A 24,632-nucleotide genomic window follows, 5' to 3' on the forward strand; every position below is an offset into this window, starting at 1 on the left:
CTGATTCATAATATATAGAAAGAGTTGTCTTGCATATTGAAAGTGCTGAATTTATACCAGTGATACAGAATTGACTTCATTATTCATACAGGAATGAGCTTTGCCCTATATACATACACACACACATCTGATCCCATACAGGTCTGCCAGGTCCTCTAGCTCATGGTAATACAGAAATTGATCGATTACTGATTGGAAGTGTGTTGAAGGTCTCAGAATAACATAAGAAACATCATGTAAATAGCCAAGGCTTAATAAAAGAGTTTTCTATTACATGGCAACAAGCTAGGAGGTTATAAAGGATATCCTACTTGCTCTTTCTATAACCAAACACTGCTACCTCCAGGGACTAACCCAATGTGTAGTCAAAGGAATGAAATCTGACAGATGGATGTGTTCCACTTTGCAGAATTTAGAAAATTAAAATATATACACTACACCAATGAAACTTATTCAGGTTTTCAATGAACAACACTTTGAGCTTAGAAAATGCTAATTTAGTAATCACACATTTATTAGTAGTTATGGCCATCATGGGTATACCTGCACAAGTAAAGACAGACAATGGTCCAGAATTCGTCCCTAAGAAAATGAAACAATTTTTTCTTATTATAATATAAAGCATATTATAGATATACCACACAACCCTATAGATCAGGCAGTTATAGAAAGATCAAATCGAACTATAAAAGATATATTGAACAAATAGAAAGGGATGGAAAATACCCCCAGAAATAGATTACATAATGCTTTATTAACCTTGAATTTTCTTAATACTAATGAGAAAGGGACAACAGCAGCAGAGAGACATTGGATAATACAAAAGTGTTCTGAATTAAATCAGCCAGTGCATTTCAAGGATGTGTTGTCTTCACAATGGAAGACAGGAGTGTGCTACATTGAGGAAGGGGATTTGCTCTTGTTTCAATACGAGAAGAAAAGTTATGGATACCATCAAAATTAATAAAGATTTGGTTTGAAAAAGAGAAATCCCTTGAGAAAGAGAAATTAGAGCTTATCCACAGAGGTGACAACCAATCAGGTGCTAAGGGAACCTCATAACAGTTGGGGCAGGGTTCTGGTTTTGTCTTTTCAGGAAAATATCCATCTTCAAAAAGTAAAGAGACCCTGGACATCTAGATGCCTAAAGAGGAAAAGATAATTATCCAGATAGGATCACTAAGCAAAGAGAATTATGACTTGTGAGGACATGTCATCTGAGGGCAAGAATCTCTGAATACTAAATAGAATTAGTCATGATTCACTTTAAAAAATCAAAGCTGGTTTTGGAGTTGGACAATGGCTCTGTCCTTGTCTAATTCCAAGCATGTTCTTGAAAGAAAACTTCAGAGTTTCTGTCTTATGCCAGGAGCCATCTGGTATAGGAAAGAAAGAATAAAGAATTTAGAAAAATTTTACTTTTCTTCATACCTATTTTTGTCTCTTTTGTACCTTTCATTGAATATATGTCTGTATAAATATTGTTTAAGTTTTCCACAATAAACAATGAATTTTCCTGCAGCAATCTTTGAAGTTTCCAGGAATAAGATGGGGCCCCACAACATCCATCTGGTTGGTATGACATCATGATGCTGAAAGTGCTACTATAAGTCCTGTTTGGGTCCTAGCTTCTCAGGATGGTTCCAACTTGATTAGATGAAATGGTGCACTTATTTTACAATGTTTGACAAGAACTCCAAATAGGAACCTGAAAAAAAAATCCTTACCAAACACTCAGAGACTACTTGCAATTAAACCGGACAGCAATCTTGGAATTTAACTATCATTTTATTTACACAGGATCCCATAGAAAAAACATCACCCCCAAGACAGCTGAAAGTAATTCTAGAAGACTATGTCTCCTCTCCCAACAAATTTGTCCTCAGGGCTAAAGACATAATATAGCGGTTGATTATAATTTATGTAGGGTTGGGGTTTGAGGGCAAAAATCATGTAAGCTCGGGGATCTCTTTGGAAAAAAAGAGGAATTTGAAGGAGATAATAGATCAGTGTGAGCTTCCTCACACTAATAATAATTGTGAGTAATGGAGTGAATACTTGTGATCTATTATTTATAAGCAATTTCCATTGGTATAGATTCTTGTATATTGATACAAACCTAAATTATATTGAATATGTTCCTATTTTGGTCTACAATATTTGTATATCTAAGCAAAATTATTTTGTCATATCATATGCATGCATGTTTCTACCTCTGCTTAAGACATTTTGTATATTGAAACAATTTTAGTATATATTTATCACATTGCAATATATATCTCTACCTCTGATCAAGATACTTATACATCGTTTACATTTTGAAGTCATTGTCCTCATTTGTTGCAGAGTTGTTTAAAGATTGTTTAATATTCTAATATGAAGTCTTAGTCTTTAAGTTATATAGGTATTAAGAATTGTAGGTCAATAGTCATTCACGTTTGTCATATTTATAGTTAAGCTAATCAAGTTCTTTAGATACAAAGAGATTGTATTCTGCACAGATAGGTAATCTTCAGCCACTTTAAAGAGCTATAGAATATGGCGTTTAAATAACTTAGGGTTCTGTTGAAGTGAGACACGATTGTTCCTGGCAATACCGATCTATTCCCGAGAGTATGTTGAGCAGCAAAGACACTCCACTTGGAGCTTGTTTTCTTCTTGGCAAAACTGGCCTTTGGGCAAGGAATTACCCATGCACCAACCGCTGACAAAATGCATGATGTCTGGGCAAAACAAGCGAGATACAAGAAAAAAAGACTGTCAAGTCTTGCCAAGATAGGGTAAGACAGTTTTGAAAAATTTCCTGCCTCTGAAAATGGTTTATCAGTTATAGTAGGCCTTAGCCAAAGTTGGTTGCTCCAATGTTGCAAAATGAGACTTTGGGTAATTACCCAAGTAGCCAGTTGTCTCTGTCATTTGTTTTACATTTTGGAAGTTGCTTGATTGCACTTCCTGCTTACTCAAGTAATATTATCTCTGGTCTCAGTTTTCAATGGGGTTGAAGACTAGATACATGTACTTACTTTCCTCTCATGAGTTGGCCAAGTTATTTATAATACAAGACTTAAACTGGTTAGGTTAGGATAATTATTGAAATATTTATCACATATTTCTTGCGTGATATTGTTTATGCTGTTGAATTTTAATTTTTATACCTGATATTTCTTCTTATTGTATATAATTTTGCATTAGGCTTAAAACTTTCTTATTTAAGCAAAAGGGGGAGGTGCAGTAGAAATTTCTACAGCCTTTAAGTTACCAGCCCATTTGGGCATGACCTCTTTTACTATAAATACCAATGTAAAGTGGGCAACTGGCTTCTTTTTTCTGGCTGTGGGGATTTGCTTGCTGTTCCCTGTTCAAGCAGAGGACTGTAATCTGTGAGTCTACCCCTAAATAAATAACCCTCTATTATAATCAATTCTGAACTAGTGTGGGATTTCTTTTAAGTGTCCATTTTCAGAGATACAGTGGTTCTCCAGCTGGAGAGACTAGTCCTCTCTTAAGAGCACTGGCTGTTCTTGCAGGAGACCTAGTTGCCGCTCCCAGCAACCACATGGTAGCTCACAACTGCCTGCAACTTCATTTCCAGAGGATGTGACACCTTCTGCTCTTCTCAGGTATTAGACATATACACACATGCAGGCAAGCACTTGTAAAATTAAAAGAGGTAAAATTCTTAAAAGATGAAAAAAAGAGGTCTAATGAGTCTCTGTAAAATAAAAAACTTATCGGACATTTAGCCAAACATAATGTTTGTGTGAAGAGTACAGGAAAGAAAATTGGATAAGAGAAAACAATGTTAAAAATTTGGCATAAGTCATTAATGTTTGGTACAATGTCAACTATCAAATAAAAAGAGGTGTTTGCTGAGGTACCCCATTCCCATGAAACCTTAGCGTTTTTCAGGGGGGGAAGGCAAGCCTGTTGGAGAAGATCCCTCTTGTCAGTTCCTGGCTGACCAGCTAGCTTAGCCTTGAAATAACCACACAGAAACTCTGTTAATGAAATCACTGCTGGCCCACTAGCTCTAACTTCTTATTGGCTAACTCTTACATTTGAGTTTAACCCATTTCTAGTAATCTGTACATCATCCCAAGGTCGTGGTCTACCAGCAAAGTTTTGGTTCTTCTGACTCTGGTGGTTTCATGGCGTCTCCATCTGACCCTGTCTTCTTCCCAGAATTCTGTTTAGTTTTCCTCACCTACCTAAGTTCTGCCCTATCAACAGGCCACTGCATTCAGAGGGAAATTCCACATCACAAGCCTGACTCAGTACCAAATATAACGATGTCATGGTGAATGTATACATCTTCTGCCCTCGTTTTGAAGTTATCCTAACTACATATGTGATGACTTGAGCTAATTTTGTTTCTAAGTGGGTTTAAAATTTTTACATTATATATATATATATCCTTAAACCCCGGAATTCGTGGTGCAAATTACAGCTCAATGGACTTTTTCTTTTGTCATCAGTTATAGAATGGTCACATTTCCCTGGAGAAATTAGCTAAATTTTCTAGTTTTAGTTTTTAATATGAAATGTAAACATCAGGAACGTTTCCAAAGAAAGAAAGTATATAAATTTATGACAATTAGTTGAGTAGTTATTAAAGATTATGAGAAACTATCATGGAGAACCTGAGGGACAGAGCATCTCTGCTTTTGCAGGTATGATCAGTTGATAATGGCTTTTTTTAATCGTTTAATGTTGCAAACAACGTATCATCCATCTTTATTACTACTCACATTTAAAATAATAGAGATTTTTTTGTTTTGTTTTTATTTTTTTTAATTTTTTTTATTGATAAAAGAAGAATAAAGAAAAAAAAACAAATTTCCACCTCCTCCCAGCCTCCCCTTTCCCTCCCCCTCCTCCCACTCTTCTCCCCCTCCTCCCACCCCTCTCCCCTTCCCCCCACTCCTCTCCCCCTCCCTCTCCAGTCCAAAGAGCAGTCAGGGTTCCCTGCCCTGTGGTAAGTCCTAGGTCCTCCCCCCTCCGTCCATATCTAGGAAGGTGAACATCCAAACTGGCTAGGCTCCCACCAAGCCAGCAGATTGCGTAGGATCAAAACTACGTGCCATTGTCCTTGGCGTCTCATCAGCCCTCATTGTTCGTCATGATCAGAGAGTTCAATTTTATCCCATGCTTTTTTTGGTAATAGTCCAGCTGGCCTTGGTGAGCTCCCAGTAGATCAGCTCCACTGTCTCAGTGGGTGGGTGCACCCCTCGTGGTCCCGACTTCTTTGCTCATGTTCTCCCTCCTTCTGCTCCTCATTGGGACCTTGGGAGCTCAGTCCATTGCTCCAGTGTGGGTCTCTGTCTCTATCTCTATCCATCACCAGATGAAAGTTCTAGGATGATATGCAAGATATTCGTCAGTATTGCGCTAGGATGGGGTCATTTCAGGTTCCCTATCCTCAGCTGCCCAAGGAACTAACTGGGGACCTCAGCTTGGGCACCTGGGAGCCCCTCTAGGGTCAATTCTCCTGCCCACCCTAAAGTGGGTCCCTTAACTAAGAATTGTGGTTCCGTGCTCCCCTATCCAACCTTCCTTTATCCCGATCCTCCTGTTTCCCCAAGTCCCCCCTCCTTCCCTTCTACCTTTTCTCTCCCCATCTCCCCTTACCCCCTTCCCACCCCACCCCCAAGATCCCACTTTTCTCCCCGGCAATTTTGTCTACTTCCCTTATCCAAGAGGATAACGATATGTTTTTCCTTGTGTTCAGCTTCTTTAGGTTCGCCAATTGTAGACTCCGTGACCCCTATTTATGGCTAGAAACCAATTATGAGTGAGTACATACCATGTTCATCTTTTTGGGTCTGGGATACCTCACTCAGGATAGTGTTTTCTATTTCCATCCATTTGCATGCAAAATTCGAGAAGTCATTGTTTTTTACCACAGCGTAGTACTCTAATGTGTATATATTCCATACTTTCTTCATCCATTCTTCCATTGAAGGGCATCTAGGTTGTTTCCAGGTTCTGGCTATTACAAATAATACTGCTATGAACATAGTTGAACAAATGCTTTTGACATGTGATAGAGCATCTCTTGGGTAAATTCCCAAGAGTGGTATTGCTGGGTCGAGTGGTAGGTTGATCCCGAATTTCCTGAGAAACCGAAACACTGACTTCCACAGTGGTTGCACAAGATTGCATTCCCACCAGCAATGGATGAGGGTACCCCTTCCTCCACAGCCTCTCCAGCAAAGGCTATCCTTGGTGTTTTTGACTTTAGCCATTCTGACAGGTGTAAGATGATATCTCAAAGTTGTTTTGATTTGCATTTCCCTGATTGCTAAGGAGATTGAGCATGACCTTAAGTGTCTTTTGGCCATTTGAACTTCTTCTGTTGAGAATTCTCTGTTCAGTTCAATGCCCCATTTTTTAATTGGGTTAATTAGCCTTTTAAAGTCTAGTTTCTTGAGTTCTCTATATATTTTGGAGACCAGACCTTTGTCTGTTGTGGGGTTGGTGAAGATCTTCTCCCAGTCAGTAGGTTGCCTTTGTGTCTTAGTGACAGTGTCCTTTGCTTTACAGAAGCTTCTCAGTTTTAGTAGGTCCCATTTATTCAATGTTGCCTTTAATGTCTGTGCTTCTGGGGTTATACCTAAAAAGCGATCACCTGTGCCCATTCCAAAATTATGAACAGAAGTTCTCAGTGCTTTAATTATTTTATTAATTTAAATGAAAGAAAATGACAACAGATTTTATAGGTCTAGAGTATGACATCTCCAAATGTTCTGCACTAATTTATGTATCTGTCACCTAATCACTTAGCTATCTGGAGAGTGTGTATTTTATTTGGCCTCATCCCTAGTGACCATTTAATTCCTATTTTATAGTCTTCACTGGTTGAGATTCTGGTTCCCTTTTTGAACTCAGCATCATAAAGGAAAACTGGCACTTTTTATCTGAACTTTCAGTGCTAGCATCTGAAAATCCACTGAGAGTAGAAACCTAATTAGATAGGTCCCCTGTGGCCCGAGTAGCTGTCAGTCCTGGAGCCTCTTCCTGGTGAGGTGCTGCATAAAAGGGGTCAGAGATACCAGCACAGCTGGGCTTCCCGCATGTCCAGACCCCCTACCAAGAGAGAGCTGATGGAAGCATGTCATGGAGATTTTCCAGGATGTCAGGGTCATATAAGTAAGACAGATCACATAGCACCTGTGACAGTGTTGGTATTTCATATTAAAATAAGCAACTCTTAACTTCTTCTTTTTCAGTAAGGAAGAGAATAATGAAGCAATTGTTCACCCTTTTATAAACATCAGATGTCAATATCGTTGTAAATTACATGTCTTTGTTTTAGCTGTAGTGAATGTACTGACTCAGTACATATAAGCCAAGGAAACTAGAAGTTAGAATTTTTTTTTCCTCTAGATTTAAATACGATCTAGGAAAGGGAAAATTGGGAACAATCACCCTAAAGTTCTAAAGAACTGTAAATAACCAGACAATATTGTTTTAAAAAATATATTCTATTTCTGAGAACTTCTATTTTCTCTGGTGTTTATGTGAAGAATACACATGCATTTACATCTGTTACACAGCTAAGCTGAGGCATAGTAATTCTATTTTATAAAAATTTAGGTCAAGAAATGATGACTTCTGTAATAGGCTTCTCTACAAAGTAGAGGTTTGGAAAGGGCCCCAGGAACGCAGAAGAGGCATGGCAGAACAGCACAAAAGCACAAGAACAATATTTGGCTGGTAAAACAGTGTTTCTTTTGGTCTGTCCTAACTCATCAAGCAGCCCCTACTTCCTAAGCTTGTTGGTGGTTTGCTTGTGGTTGATTGAATTTAAGATCTGCCATTACAAAAAACAAATCCTTTATAGAGTGTAGTTTCTAAACTACTAAAAGTAATAAGACTGTCCCAAAACTGGATAAGATTTCTAGGCTCTAGCTTAGAAATGATTTCTATATCTAAGTTACTATGAAATACAGTCCCAGAAAATAGTAGCCCACTTAGGATCAAAATTTAATTGATTTTTATAATACTTTTGGAAAAATTCAGTAAACAATACTAAAAAAAATAAATCTTACATTTGCTCCAAATGATACAATTGAGTAAAATATTAGTATAGCAAGTTCAAGTCTTCACAGTTAAAGGATCAGTCAGAAATTCAATTGAATTGAAATGTTTTGAAGGTGACACCTATATCCATGCACAAATAATCTATTAACAAGTTCATTAATTAAAAGAAGAATAAATGCCAGATGGTATTAGAAATAAAATATTCAAATGGCCTCCTATAAAACCCAAGATTAACACTGATGTTTGCACAGGCATTTATTTTGTTGAGAAAAGAAACATTATCCAGGCATTTTGATTCCTGGTAACCATATGAAAACTATGGACTATTTGTTGAGAGGGACCACCTATGGCAAACCTAACAAATATGCAGGGAGTGAAATTCAAAATAAATCTTAAAATTTCTTTCTCCTTTTTATATCTTCATAGGCTTTGAAAGAGAAGATAAAGGTGTGTTGCAGAATATGTTAAACTTTAAACTAGATGCACTTCTACAGAGAATATCAAAAATGGCTTCTGCTAAAACATGCAAGTAGCATAACAGCAAACTGGGAAACGAACAAGCCATTTTATCTTGAGCTAAAATAGTTTCTTATACACCCAATAAACTTACAAATTTTTCAAAGCATTAATAAAATTGCCTAAAAGAGATGATACTGAGGGTCTTGAAAAGAAATGGTAAGAAATATATGGTATCCTAATAATGACTAAGCATTTCAAGCAGCCACCAAACATTCTGTACTGTGTATGTACAAAGGGATTCGTGCTGCAGAGAAATTTAATCTTTCCTATTTGCTTTTCCAAAACTCTGCAATAAATTCCAGTCTGCACCAGGACAAAATAGGTGACTTTTATGGAAGAGAATTATGCCAAGAGACCACTAATCTTCCCAGAAAATTAAGACATGAAATTCCAAGTATGAATTCATTTTTGTCAGAAAAATTCTAGTGTAACTTCCAACTAAACACATTTTTTGTTCTCTCCTACCTTTATTTTTATAACTGTTTCTTGATCATGCATAGAGGACAGAGGTTAAGAAGATTATAGGCTTCATGTGCTAAGAAAAAATGAAAAGTAACTGTATTATTCTTACTGTAGAAAAACCCAGAAAACAAATCCCACTTTTTGTTACATTCCCAAGAATGTATATGTTCACCTAGCTCAGCAAAATGTACGTTTGCTGTAACTTTAGCATAATTGTCTTACTTTGAATGTCCAAAGACTACAAAGAAATTGAAATGCTTGCTAATAATAAAGCAAAATTAAGTGGTTATTGTACAGTGATGTTCTCTAGAGCAACAAGAAAAATTTAAATGGGTGTGAGTCCAGTCTAAAAGAGTTTGGACCACGTGATCTCATTGGGGTGCAGTTCCAATGTAAAAGAAAAACTTATCAATAATAATGCATTACTGCAATAACAAACCTGAGTGACTGGCAGTAACAAGAACAGGAAGACAAGGAAAGTCATGGAATTATACCATGAATATTGCATGGTTTAATTTTTTAAATCTTGATGAAGAAAACATTAATATTCGTGTGTACAAAAATATATTTAGTGCAATTGAAAATATTCTGAGTGTAATATATTGAAATGCCATTGAGTTTATTTTATGTTGGTCATCTATGCTTGGGCACGGGGCCTGGCCCTAAGAGTCATTTGTATATGCAGTGAGACTCGGTTGGAGAAAACAAATTTTTCATTTGTGAGTACTGACCAGTTGGAGATAACTTCTGAGCTAGGGATAAGGGTTTGTGTCCACTTCTCTTCTCAGAGCTGGGACTCCATCTGGCTTAGGCACTCATTCAGGCCATGTTCATGCTGTAACAGTCTCTGAGTGCGTAAGTACACTGGTTCTGCTGTGTTTAATAGGCTAGCTTATTTCCTTGCGGTCCTCTGTTATGATACCCCACTTGTTTGTTCCTAACTGCTCAGGCCAAAAATAACCACACAAAACTATATCAATTAAATCACTGCTTGGCCTATTAGCTTTAGCTTCTTATGAGCCAGCTTATACATATTAATTTAACCCATTTCCTTTAATCTGTATATTGTCATGAGGCTGTGGCTTACTAGGTGAAGTTCCGGTAAGTATCTCTGGTGAAGCTACATGGCTTCTCCTAAATCTGCTTTCTTTCTTCCAGCATTCAGTTTAGTTTTCTCTGCTTACTTATATTCTGCCCTTCATAGGCCTAAGACAGTTTCTTTATTAACCAATGGTATTCACAGCATGCAGAAAGGAATCCCACATCAGTTCTCCAAACTTCTGGGTCTTACAATCTAAGAAAACATGACTCCATGTCTTTCTTTTCCCTAACCTTGCTCTCACTCTAGATGAGATCATCCATACCTGTGGCTTTCATGGATTTAAATACTGATGGCTGCTATTTGGTGTCTACAGGCATTATCCATTCACTGAGATCTTGAGTTATATGTACAACTGTCTTTCTGAGATGTTCACCTAAACATAGTATTAATGCCATAGCTTTCAAAGTGGTCACTAGACAGCCATCTGCCTGGTCCCTTAAATCTCTTTTCTCAGTGGTCCCAGTGAGACTAAGATGTTATGCTTTATTCCCATTTTTTTTGTTTTAAAATGTTTCTCTTTTATTTTGTTTAAGATTTATTTTAATTTTTATTTGTGTGTGGTTTTGTGCATGCATGTGTGTGTGCGTGCACACGTGTGCACATGAGCATGCATGCCTGGAGTTGAGAAAAAAGCCATCTGATTATATGTATCTGGAGCTATAGGCAGTTGTGAGCCACCAGATATGGTTGCTAGAAACAAACTCAGGTCCTGTGTAAGAACAGCAAATGGCCTTAAAGACAGACTCATTTCTCCCATCCTTGAATCATCTTATTCTGTTGCACTAAAACAAACCACTGGCAAATAGAGCGACATCTTTACCAAAGCAGGGATAAGCAATGAAATCTCAGATTATCACCTCCCACACTGCCATACTGTGATCTTTGAGATTCTAAAGCATTCCTCCCTTGCGTTATTCTCACCTTTTCATCATTTTAAAGTCTAGGGAGGTTTTCTTGCATATTTACTTAAAACTCATTGGTTATTTTTTTAATTACACTTGAACTGAGTCCAAATATTTATAAAAATAAGAACCCAACCATGTTATTATTGAAAATGCCTATCTGATCTCTAGGTTTAACTTCATTCTTCTCCCTGCTGTTCATGAATGTGCACCACACTGGCCTTCAGCTTGTTCTCTACTGTATCTAATGACTATTTTGACTAGTCTTACCTTGTTTAACTCACAAAACTTACTATTTATGACTATGTTTGAATTTGTTTCCTTCAAAGATACTTCCTCTCATAGCATAGTCCCACTGTGCTCTTCTGTCAGTTTATCCCTTTAAAGTCTCTTCATAATAATTGCTACCTTAAGTTGATGTTTCATTTTTTTTACTTATCTATTTATTGTCTGTATCACCATAGTTACCACAGCTCTCCTGAAAAAAGCAATTTTTAAAGCTTTGTTCCCTGTATATTATTTACTATATACATAATTTCCCAGGAATTTAAAATAGTCTGTATGAGCAAGTGATCAGAAGTGATAGTTTGTAAATTATTTAAAAACTATATATTATGATGAGAAACACAAAATATGATATATGAAAACTATAAAATATGAAATGTGTGTTCATTCAAAAACATTTCATGTGTGAGAGAATCTTTAAGGTATTTGCTAAATAATTAGAATACTCATGGATAGTATGTGTTAACTACACAGATAGACCACCATTGATGATTATAAGACTGCCATCAATGACCAAACAGTTAAAGACACTTGCAGAACCCTCTAAATAGAGTTTCATCTAAGATGTTTTATGACTTTTCTTTTTATACTTTACAATTACCTAAGTACATTGAATCTAACATGGATTTATATACCAAATTATCTTCATATTTTTATTTTCAAAGGTTTAATTTTAGTTTTCATGAAAATACCTTCAGCATGGTGTTCATATTTCTTTGGCTTAATGTGATATAAACTAATATATATAATAAACTGCAACTGATGCCATCATTAATGTATCTGAGTGGATTCAAATGCCTCTTCTGACTTCCTTCAGATAAACCAATATATCTAGCCTCTTCAGTTCCTTCAAACTGTACTTCACCCACTTAAGGATAGAAGGATAGTCCAGACTTTCTTTGTCTGTCTGTCTGTCTTTCTTTCTTTCTTTCTTTCTTTCTTTCTTTCTTTCTTTCTTTCTTTCTTTCTTTCCTTTCTTTCTCTCTCTCTCTCAGCAACAAACTTGATTAAAGTTTACTAATTTGGGATGCTTATATATTTCCTATATTTATTAACAAACAAAAATATAAACATTAGTCACACTCAAAAATATAAACATTGGTCACACTCAAAAGACCCTTAAGTGATTTTATATTAATAGATGAAGAGGCATTTTTCCTTTTTTGTTTATTCTTCTTTTATATAATATGTCCTGACCACAGTTTTCCCTCCCTCCACTTCTCCCAGTTCCCCCTCCACCTCTCCTCTCCCTCAAATTCACTGCTCCTCTGTTTCCTTTCAGAAAAGAGCAGGCCCCACAGCAATGCCAACTCTGAACACGGCCTATTAAGGTGCAATAATATTAGGCACAAACCCTTATATCAAGGCTAAATGAAACAACCCAATAGGAGGGAAAGGGTCCCAAGAGCAGGGAAAAGAATCAGAGACACCCATTCTTCCATTATTAGGGATCTCACATGTTTTTATAAAATCAATTTATGAAATTTAAAGCATTGCAAATGTCACATATTTTGTTCAATTTTTACATTTTTCTAGACCCTCAAAAGATACATGAGTCATTAAATTTAGTAGCAAAATCAAGAATGATGGTGAAATATTAACAAATATATCTAGCATTAACCTGTATCTGTGAAAGACTTATAGAGGTATCTTCTATAGCCTCTATATTTATTTTATACTAATGTTGTGTGCTGAAACACATAAATATTTGAAACAACAATTTCTACAAATTTCTCTTTCTCCATCTATATTCATATCTATATAGAGATAAATAGATCACTTAGAATTTATTATAAGAATAATTTTTGATAGATTGGAAATTAAAATACTGTTCATTGTATCATGTACTGACACCTTACACAGCAGATTCTTTGCTCAAATAATTGAGTGGAACACAATATATTATTTTATGCATTTTAATATATAGTTAAGAATTGTATACTATTCTTTCTATAAAACTTGAATCAGTACAGAGAGTTGCTTTATTAACATTTTCACATGGCTGTTTTATTCACTTATATTTGTAAGTTAAAATCAAAAATTTAAGCTACTAGTTGGAAGAGTTCAGTTAGGTACATTTTTTTGTAATCTTTCTAATTGCTCATTCATTCATTCATTCATTCATTTATTCATTCATTCAAGGAACAATGGATTTCAAACACAGGTCCTCACCCACATTCGTTAAGCAGGCTTCCACCAAGCTAGCTCCCTAGCTTTTACAATAATTAGAATTTTAAGCATATATACTTTTTATGTAATGCCATAATTACTTAGTAGCTTATTAAATAAACCTTATCATTTTATCTAAAGATTTACATAATTTAAATAAAATATTTAATTCATAAAACCACTAATTATCATCAGTGTCTTGCTGTTGGACCTCAGTACTAGTGGCTTCTGATTGGCTTCACACCTAATACTTCAAGATGGATGATTGCTAAAGGTTTAGAGGCTCTAAACATTTCCTAAAAGAGGAGAGCAATAATATGTGCCACCAATAGACCCTTCCATTCACAGAAGACATCTTTGTCAAGAGCATCCTCTCCACAGTGGAAATACCATCAAAATTGGAGTCATTTGTCTCAACTCATGTTATTGTGCTATCATTTAAATTTTTTTCTGTACTATCCCAAATCAGTGTTATTTTACTTCTCCTTCATAACTCAGGTGACCATATATATTGCAAAATAAGCAGTGAAATCTGGAAAGAATCTATTTTTTATAAATAGTAGCTGTTAATAGTTTAAAATGTTCAGCAAATCATGCTATTATCTGATGCATCACTACCTTGCATCACTATCTTTTGCAGTTCACTAACACAGCAAAAATACACAGACTTTGTAACATTTTGGGTGGAGGTCAGTGTTGACAGAGATTTCTGTCCCTCCTGGTCCCACAGCCGTTCAGTCCCAAAGAAACACACAGAGGCCTACATTAATTATCAACTGGTTGGTCAGTTGGTCAGGCTTCTTATTAACTAATTCTTACATTTTACATTAGCCCATAATTTTTGTCTGTGTTAGCCACGTGGCTTGGGACCTTTATCAGTGAGGCATTCTCATCTTGCTTGCTCTGTGTCAGTATTATGACTGAAGACTGATTTTTCTTCTTTCCAGAATTCTCATGTTCTCATCTCCCCACCTCTAAATTCTGCCTGGTCGCCCCACCTATATTTCCTGCCTGGCTACAGGCCAATCAGTATTTTATTAAAAATAATACAAGTGACAAGATAAAAGATCATTGTCCCACAGCAGGTTAGGGTTTTCAGAATGGTAAATGAGCATTAGCTTCAACTTGAAACATAGTCTTGGAAGACACTCTTCCTTCCTTTCAAACTTCAAACTAAGTCATGAAATCCCTTTTCTATGGGCTCTTAGAAACCATCTGCTCATTAGGAGACTACATCATTTGCACTGAACTCATTTGTGGCTTAGTTTAGGCACCCTCACCAATAAGTTTAGCTACATCTTCAATTGGCTTCATCTAGTTCCCACATCTGCACTTTGTTGCCTCAGCCTGTTTTTTGATATTAGTAAGGCAATTATTTTTTCTTAAATATCCTAGCTTCAGTCTTTACTGATTCACTGCTCTCAGCCTTCACAGAGGTAAAGAATGCTGGAGGCTTGCTCTGGAGTAGGTTTTGGCTACTTTAGGGACTATGCTGGCTCATTTGAACCATTATTTGGACTGTTAGAGTTTCTTTATATCATTAAGAAGCCTCAGAGTCATTGTTATCATTTGCTTGTACAGTGGTCTAGTGTTCTTAATTCCCTTCAGAAACCTTTCCTTTGTACTAGTGGCTTGATAACAGGTACAAAAGAGATAGCATTTATTCTCTCTCATTTTTTTCATGATTTCCTTATGCTTAATCGTCACAAGTTCTTAATTTAAAGTGAGAAATATTAGCACAGTTATTATAGAAATTACTACAGAAGTTCCATTAAAAACTTAGAATTGCCATATGATCCAGCAATTAAAACACGGAGTATCTATCTGAAGGCAATAAGAAAAGGGAGTGAGATAAATATGTTGAAGAGACACATTTCCATGTTCATCACAACTACTCAAAGTGCTATTTCTAATTATCGTTAGTTACTACCAAATATTATTCTAAATAGCCAAGAAGAGGAAACCCCATAAGGATCTGACAAACAGAAGAAGCAACTATGGCATAAATACTCAGCAGAATACTATTCATCCATAAAAAAGATGAATTGCTGTCACCTCAATATTCATGGACTTAGAAATCACATTTAGTAGAGTAAATTGGCAACTGGCCAATCAGAATTTATTTAAAATATAATTGACAGAATACAGACAATTGTCCTACACCACAGGACATCCTGACCCTCTGGCCCTTATAGACTTTCTGTCTCCCTTTCTGTAATGTTTCCCAGAGTCTTAGGATACAGGGTCAATATGTCTAGTGGAGCAGGGTACCCATGGTCATTTATTCTCAAGAATGACCAGTTTTGAATCTCTCTTATCATCTCCATCTGCTTCCAAAAGAAGTTTCTTTGATGAGGGGTGATAGTTACACTTGTCTGTGGTTATAAACATACTTATTTAAAATATAGTTAGTGATTATCTTGAATTAGAAAAACAGTAGTAGTTGATTCTCCTCTGTGGTGTATGACTTCTCCAGCCACAAGTAGTTGGTTATGTCTGCAATACCAGGCTAGAATTCCATTCTATTGAATGGACCGTAAACCCAATTAGATAGCTTTGGTTACCACAAAGATAAAAGTGCCAGTATTTCATTCACCCTTGAGAATATCCTACTTGGCCAATAATCGCGATGGTTCATTGTCTTTACAGATGGGCACAACAAATTTGCTGCCTTTTCACCCTTGGCATCTTGCATAACACTGACCAATACTATGAGAACAAGTCTTCAGGGATAAGGTTTCCAGGTCAGATTCAGTTCAATTCCTCTAAGTTCTATCCCAGAGTACACTATGTCCTCAGCAACAGGTTTTGTCCCCAAGTTCTGGAAGATAACCAAAGACAACAGCAATGGCCTATATTCGTGTGGTAATGCTTGGATTCCCTGACCAACAATTCAAAAGATTTCTCCTGCCTGAAACTGAGATATTGTTAGATAGTATATGGCTTTTGGAGTAAGGCTTATAATCCCAAATGACAGAACATTATTTATAGTATACCTATATATCTATATCTGTATCTCTATCTATCTATCTATCTATCTATCTATCTATCTATCTATCTATCTAATCAATCATTCATCTATCTATATAATCTATTGATGTTTACATATGAACACATATGTATATAATATATTTTAAATAAGTTTATAAAATGTTTGTTTTTCTGTAGCCTTTTCAAACATCCTTAATATCATTTACCTCTCCTTTCTCATTATGACCTTTCCTGTATTTCCCAAGTTAAAGATTCCCCCAATTTCTCCATTTCATGAGATGCATATATATAATAAAACTTAAGTGTCATATGTAATCATATCACACATAATATTGCACCCCCAAAATACACAGCTTCCATATTTTTGAGTTTCAGCTAAAAATTAGCAAGAAAAGCAAAGGAGATAGCTCATGATGAAAGTGCTTATCATACAAGCCTGATGAACTGAGTTCGTTTTCTGGAACCTACATAAAACCTTGATGAGGTGGTATCTATATGTAATTCTAGCACTACTTTAATGAGATGAGAAATGAATACAGATCTAGAAAATCATGCATCATATAACCTGAATTGTGGCAGAAAGAAGACAGTCCATTCCTCAACAAGGTAAAGACAAGAACTGACTCCTCAAATTTGACCTCTGATCTCCACAAATATAGCACGGCTGTATGCATGTTATATATGCATGATCACTCATAAACATAATCTAAAATATTTTTAAATGAACAATAAATGAAATGAAAGACTGGAGAGGTTAAAAGAACTTGTTGCTTGTTCAGAAGTCCAGAGTTCAGTTCCTAGCCCTCATGCCAGGTAACTTGCCTAACTTGAGTTTCAAGGGAACAACACATGACCTCTCTGAACTTTGTGGTTACCTGATCATACATGACACACACAAACACAGACTCATACAAATAAAAATAAACCTCATTGAAACTAAAATAAAGGGATCACAATTCATGGGTTGAGAAGCACTGCCTTCAAGAATTAAAATTACCTGTACATTTGTCATGTTTAAATCCTTATTTGTCATGCTTAAATCCTTACCACATGAATCATTACTTGAGATAGTATATTTGCACATTTTAAATTGTATTCAGATAAAAATTTTCTCATGTCTTTTTAGTTGATAAGCCAAATATAATATGTCATGCACTCTTCAAAGAATGAATGTAACCAAATAAAGTCAGATTCAGGAGCTAGGCATCCCAACATTTTGCTACAGTAAGATTGTATTAACACATTGGAAGAAAAATTATTTCTTTTGCCTCAATGCTGGGCTTATCTTAAAACTGGAATTTAGACCATTTATTACAGGACATCTAGCTTCATGCAACACTTATTTTTATTTATTTTCATTGATTTTTATTGAGCTCTACTTTTTTCTCTGCTCCCCTCCCTGCTTCTCCCCTCTCCTTCAACCCTCTCCCAATGTCCGCATGTTCCCAATTTACTCAGGAGATCTTGTCTTTTTCTACTTCCCATGTAGATTAGATCTATGTATGTCTCTCTAAGGGTTTATTTTTCTTTCTACAGTATTAACAAGTACATGAAAAATTAAATAGTAGAAAAACTAAATATTTTGAGGTCACAACATCTAGAGGTGGTCACCTTCAATCCATTCTGACCATGTTAACTTATGCATTCTTTCCAAAGTGTGTGCTCTGCTCTAAACAATTTCAACTTTATTTCATATTAGGATGAGAAATCTTAAATTAATTCTTGAGTTGTCCACATGCCTGAGCAGGTAAAGCTGCTTGTAGTCAAACCTGGCAACACCCCAGGATTCTCATGGTAGAAGGAGAGAACTGAGCCTGCTAGTTTGTGTATCCTGCATGTGTCTCCTTCTCCCAAATAAAGTATACATTAAGCATTTTACTCTATTAAAAATAAAAATGAATAAATTTATACTTGAGAAATCAAACCATGTAATCCCATTAGAAACATCTTGTATGACACCACAATATGATTTTATAGGTTTCTTTCTTTATTTACATCTTAGTTGTGATACTACAAGCACAGTGGAAACTTACATCAATAATGTGTTTGTTTCTCAATGCACTAGAGGCTACAAGTCCAAGACCAGAGTGCCATGAAGTAAAGTTCATGGTGCAGGTAATTTTCCCAGACTGTAGACAGCCATCAAATCCTTAGGAGTCTGAGGAGAGAAAGAATTCATGCTCTTTTCTGACCATATTTGCAGATCATTAATACAACCACGTGGGCTCTGCCCTCACCTGTAATTAATTCCCCAAAGCCCCATTTTTAAATAAAATCACCCGAGGATAATAGTTTCAACACCAAATTTGGAGATTCACAGATATTCATTCTGTAGAATTATGTAGTCACTATGGGAAATCTAGTGATTATAATTTCTAAAAATATGCTTATTCCATATCTTAACCACAAGCTTATAGTTAAAATAAATAGTAAGGCTATAATAAGACAGTATAATCAAACTATTTTCAATTGATTTTTAATGGGCCTTTATGTTCAAGCCTTGTTTCTATTTTTGAAATGCATATAAGACCTCTCATTTACTCAGGATGCTTTGTCTTGCAAGTTTAAAAATCAGGTATTTGCCTATGTGTCTGCAATGTACATGCCAAAAAGTGCATTACTAGACTGTTAGATGACTACAAACATCTCACCTCACACTCAAATTGCTTGTTAGTCTCTACCCCTGTATCCAGTTCCCATTCTCCACTCTTAAATGCTCTTTTGATTTAGTAGTAGAAAACATAATCAAACTCATTCCTATATACTTTCTATTTCTGTTAGTTTCATGGTATGACCCTTCCTAACCATTTTATGGAGCTCTTTTCTCCAATATTTGCTTGTGTGTAACTTGAGTAATTAGTTTAATTTTTAAAATAGAATTAAATAAAAGATTCATGTCAACATTATTCAAGTAATAAAGATAAAAATGTAACCCAGTAAACAACAGGACTGTATACACTTAAAATAATCTAGTATATTCAGTGGTGGTGGCAGCACTTGATAATCCCAGAGCTTAGGAGGCAGAGGCATTTGTATCTCTTAATTCAAGGCCAGTCTGGTCTACAGAGTGAGTTCCAGGATAGCCAAGGCTATACAGAGAAACCATGTCTTGGAAAATCAAAATAAGGAAAAATTTAAAAAAGAAAGAAAGAAAAAAGAAATGATGAAAACCCTGTTAATGTATGAGCATTGAGGTTATGGTCTTAAATGAAATAAATCAAACAGGTAATAATGTAATAACAGAGATGGTCTGGTTTTGCTCATGAGGGTGGAAAATAATAACACTTAGAGAAGCTACAGAAAGGAGTTTCCCAGGAACTGGGCAGGAAGCAGAATTTACTCCATGTACAAGCTGAGCAAGTCCTGGAGATCTTTTTCACATGAATATACTTAATGCCATCAAAATCCAAACTGAAAGGATAGTTGCTACCATCCACTCTAAGTACACTCTTTTAAAGCCACAACAAATACAAATACATAAAAACGGAAGGTGATTTTTCTTCTGTTACTTTTAAGAAGTTGTCTTCCTGTTACTTTTGTGTTAGAACGATGACTAACATTCCCCGAACATCTACTGAATATTTGGAGAAGCCTTTGAGCAGCATCTGCAACAAGAGTTCCACTGTGATGGATTTGGGAAGACTGAGTGAAGCCAAGAGAATTTGAAAAGATCTGCACTCAGTGTGAGCTCTACTCGTTGGAGTTCAGATTCCAGGGCTCAAAGGGCAGTCCGGTTTCCTACTTAGGAGACATCAATTGAAGCATGAGATTTTACTTAGCTTAAAGGCAACTCCCTCTACAAATTCTTTCTCAGTAGTGCAGCTCAGAGGAAGTGGCCCTCTACCAACCAGGATAGTTTCTTTCCATGAGACAACTGTGTATGTGCTTGAAACGGGGGACAGTTGATTAGCTTGAAACTTATCTTTGAACTCTAGTTACCTTAGTCCACAATACTCCTGACAATATGAAAACAAACAAATGGAGACTGAGTTTTATTTGCTGTAAAACAGGAATAAGACAAACAGCTTTATCTACAATCTATAAGTCATGTTAAAGCTTTTTTTGCAATACCAAATAAGCTGCCTTGACGAATACTTGAGTTCTTTCTGACATTTATTATGAAGGTCATGACCTGGTGTCCTCTCTAGACTTCTAATTAAGACTCTTAGATGTTGGGTGAATAAGAAGGGGAAAGGTCCATTAAAACCTGCCAATGTATTTGCGTACCTTTACTCCAGTGCTGTAATTATTTCACAAAGCACTTCTTCAGTATTTCTTGTTCTTGTTCTTCCTTTGCAAAATTGAATTTGCATTTTTCAAATTTCTTTTTTGAAGTCCACTTATCAAGAAAGGATTTTGAGTCCATCCGTTAATTAATTACATTTTGTAATTAGTGTACAGAATAATGGAATTTCATGTAATATTTAAATACATATATCCTCGTACCCGGATCTTACGTTCTTCCAACTTACCATTCAGTGCCCCTCTCTACTCCTTATCCCATTTCTCCCAAATAGTCTCCCTGTGCTATATTATTATGTAGATGTGTACATATATGTACTAATATTATACATATACAGACATGTATATGATAATACCTGCAATATTTGAGTTTAAAAAATAAAGTTGTTAGTACAATAATTATCATAAACAGTTCTCATCAACAGCTTCAGGAGTCTGGTATAAAATTGAGATTTTTTTCCAATTTAAAAAAATTAAGATTCATAACTTTTAAGATTAAATTTATTTATTTTTCAGAAACTATAATACCAGAGTTAGGAAAAATAATCCTTCCAATAATCCCAGAACCTTCAGTTTCCACTAAGAACTTTCTATTTACAAAGATTTACAGTTACTATTTTTTTGTTTATTTTATTTTTTTTAGTTGTTGCAAAAAAATTTCCCTTTTCCCTCCCCTTCCTCGCACACATCACCCCCTCCCCCCACTCCCCTCCCCGTCTCCCCCTTCCCCCACTCCATTCCCCCTCCCTCTGGAGAATGAAAAGCAGTCCAGATTCCCTGCCCTGCAGGAAGTCCAAGGTCCTCCCACTTCTATCCAGGTCCAAGAGGGTGAGCATCTAAACAGGCTACGCTCCCACAAAGCCAGTTCATGTATTAGGATCGAAACCTAGTGCCATCGTCCTTAGCTTCTCATCAGCCTTCATTGTCCGCCACTTTCAGAAAATCCGGTTTCATCCCGTTACTATTTTATTTTAAGAGGTAGGATTCATTGAGGTAGAAACTTTGGGATTAGAAATTGAGGAAGCACAGTATTTTTATTTGTTGTTAAAAACTAATGCTTTCAAGTCACAGAGTTCCTTAACAGTTTGGGGTTTTTAGAAAAATAAATGCAATATAAACTTTTCAGACTCAGTAATCTTTATAATCATCTATTCTATTAAAGTGTAAATTTTTGATGGCCAGCTCTGTGTTCTGGGTGTAGCATTCTGTAGCTGGAGAGTAGCTGCAGCTATAACATGGAGATAAATTTAATGAGATGTCTTCTCCCTTCTTGGGTTGGTTAATAAATCTACATTTTACATTAACTATATATAATACTAAAATGCAACTCAAAACTACTCTAGAATACTATCATACACCTGTCAGAATGGCTAAGATCAAAACTACTGATGATAGCTTATGCTGGAGAGGATGTGGAGTAAGGGGAGCATTCCTTCATTTTTGGTGGGAGTGCAAACTTGTACAGTCACTTTGAAAATCAATATGGCAGTTTCTCAGAAAATTGGTAATCAATTTGCCCCATGACCCAGACATGTCACTCTTAAGCATATACCCAAAGGATACTAAATCACACCACAAGTACATTTGCTCAAGTATGTTAATAGCAGAATTATTCATAATAGCCAGAACATGGAAACAACCTAGAATCCCCTCAACCAAAGAATGGATAAAGAAAATGTGCTACATTTATACAATGGAATATTAATCAGCTGTTAAAAATCACTGACATCAGGAAATTTGCAGGCAAATGGATGGTGAAGGGAAGGAGAGGGAGAGCAATGCAAGAAATATCTTGATAGTGGGATCATTACAGGCTTAGGAAAAATCATGATAATAGGGAAATTCCCAGGAATGCACAAGGATGACTCCAGTTAAGACTCCTAGCAATAGTGCAGAAGCCATCGCCTGTAATCAGATTGTAACCCTAATTACAATCGTAGAACCTTCATCTAGTAACTGATGGAAGCTAATGCAGAGATCCACAACCAAACATTGAACCAAGCTCCAGGAGACCAGCTGAAGAGAGGGATGAGTGGGGGGTCAAGATCAGGATGTGGAGACTACAGAGACTGTTGACCTGAGTTAGTGGTAGCCCATGGACTCTGGACTGACAGCTGGGGAGCCTTTATAACACTAAACTTGGCCATCTAAATATGAGTGATAGTTATGTGGCTTGGTCTGTTTGTGGGACCCCTGACAGTGGAACCAGGATTTATCCCTGGTGTATGAGTTAGCTTTTGGGGGCCTATTTTCTAGGGTGAGAAACTTTACTCAGCTTTGATTCAGAGTGGAGATGAATCAAGGATTTGAGGGAGTTACTTGGTCCTGCTCCAACTTTATGTGCCAGGCTTTATTGACTCCCCATGGAAGGCCTTACCCTTCCAGAGGAGTGGATGGGGTCAGGGAGGAAGTACTGAGGCGGTGGGAAGAGGGGAAGGCTAGAAAACTGTAGTTGATGTGTAAAATGGATAAAAAAAATCAACAATAATATTTTCTATAAAAATTATTGTGGAAATCTCAACACTTACGAAAATGCAAAGGACCTAAAATACTTAGAATTTTTAAAATTAATTTATTTGTTAAATTAGATTCTTACTCTAATTTCTATTCTAATAAAATAGATTCTTCTTTCATATGATACATTCTGACTACAGTTTCTCCTCCCTCCACTCTTCCCAGCTAACAGCCCACACCACCTCTTCCCTAGATCAACTTCTACTCTGTTTTCTTTTCAGAAAACAATCAGGCTTCCAAGAGATCACAGCCAAACAGGACAAAAAAAGATACAAGGAGACAAGGAAAAAACCCTCACACTGAGGCTGGACAAGGAAACCCAAGAGGAGGAAAAGAGTCCCAAGAGTTGGCAAATGACTCAGAGATATACAGTTCACATTGTTATGAGTCCCACAAAAACACCAAGCTATCAGACATAATATATACACAGAGAACCTGGTGCAGAATCATACCTGCCGTGGACTTGCCTCTAGTCTCTGTGAGCCTATATGAACCCTATCCAATAGATTCAGCAGGCCTTTTATTCTTCTGGTGCCCTCCATTCTCTCTGATTCCTACAATCTTCCTGATGCCTCTTCCAGGGGTTCCTTGAACTATGAAAGGAAGGACCTGATGAATATCCCCAATTTAGACTCTCTCTTTCAGCATAATGTCTGACTATAAGGTATATCAAATATGAAGGAATCGATTATCAGATTTCATAAAAAGATCATGGAGACATTGAAATTGCAATTGCAAGAGTGTAAGAGTTACATACAAGCAGATACATCGGTGGCTGAGGGTAGAAGATTTATTGTTATCCAAGAAACGAGATGAGATAACTGGATAAGCATCTAATTAAAAACAGTAGAAAATCTTGAACTCTATCTTGTGCTATATATAAAAGTTAATTTGAAATCTATTATAGTCCTTTATATAAGCCTTTGTGAAGATGTTCAACAGCCTCAGCAATCAGAGGACTACCAATTAAAATCTAAATGAGATACCATTTCACACTCACAATAAAGGCTACAATAAGGGGTTGGGTTGGCAACACCAACGGAGGACAAATGTGGAGCCCCTAAAATTTGCATGCATTGCTTGTGTGAATAAACAATGGTATTGCAAGTTTGGGGGACTCTTTACAATTTATCATACAGATGAAAACATGTACGCTTTAATCTAATTAATGTCACTCCTACAAGAGAGTGAAGGAATTACCCCCAAAAATAAATCTGTAGAAGAGTATTCAGAGAAATTTCATTCACATTAACACATATATCCAAACAGGAAATATCCTCAAATTCTTCAAAGATCAAAATCAAGTGAAAATGAGAGAGGTTGTGAGAATAGTTCCATTTTTGGAACTGGGAAAGCACTGATAGGAAGTGCATGGGAAAATATCTGTGAAATAAGAAATAAAC

This window comes from Microtus pennsylvanicus, chromosome 1 (genome assembly GCF_037038515.1).
Source record: "Microtus pennsylvanicus isolate mMicPen1 chromosome 1, mMicPen1.hap1, whole genome shotgun sequence".
Classification (NCBI taxonomy): Eukaryota; Metazoa; Chordata; class Mammalia; order Rodentia; family Cricetidae; genus Microtus; species Microtus pennsylvanicus.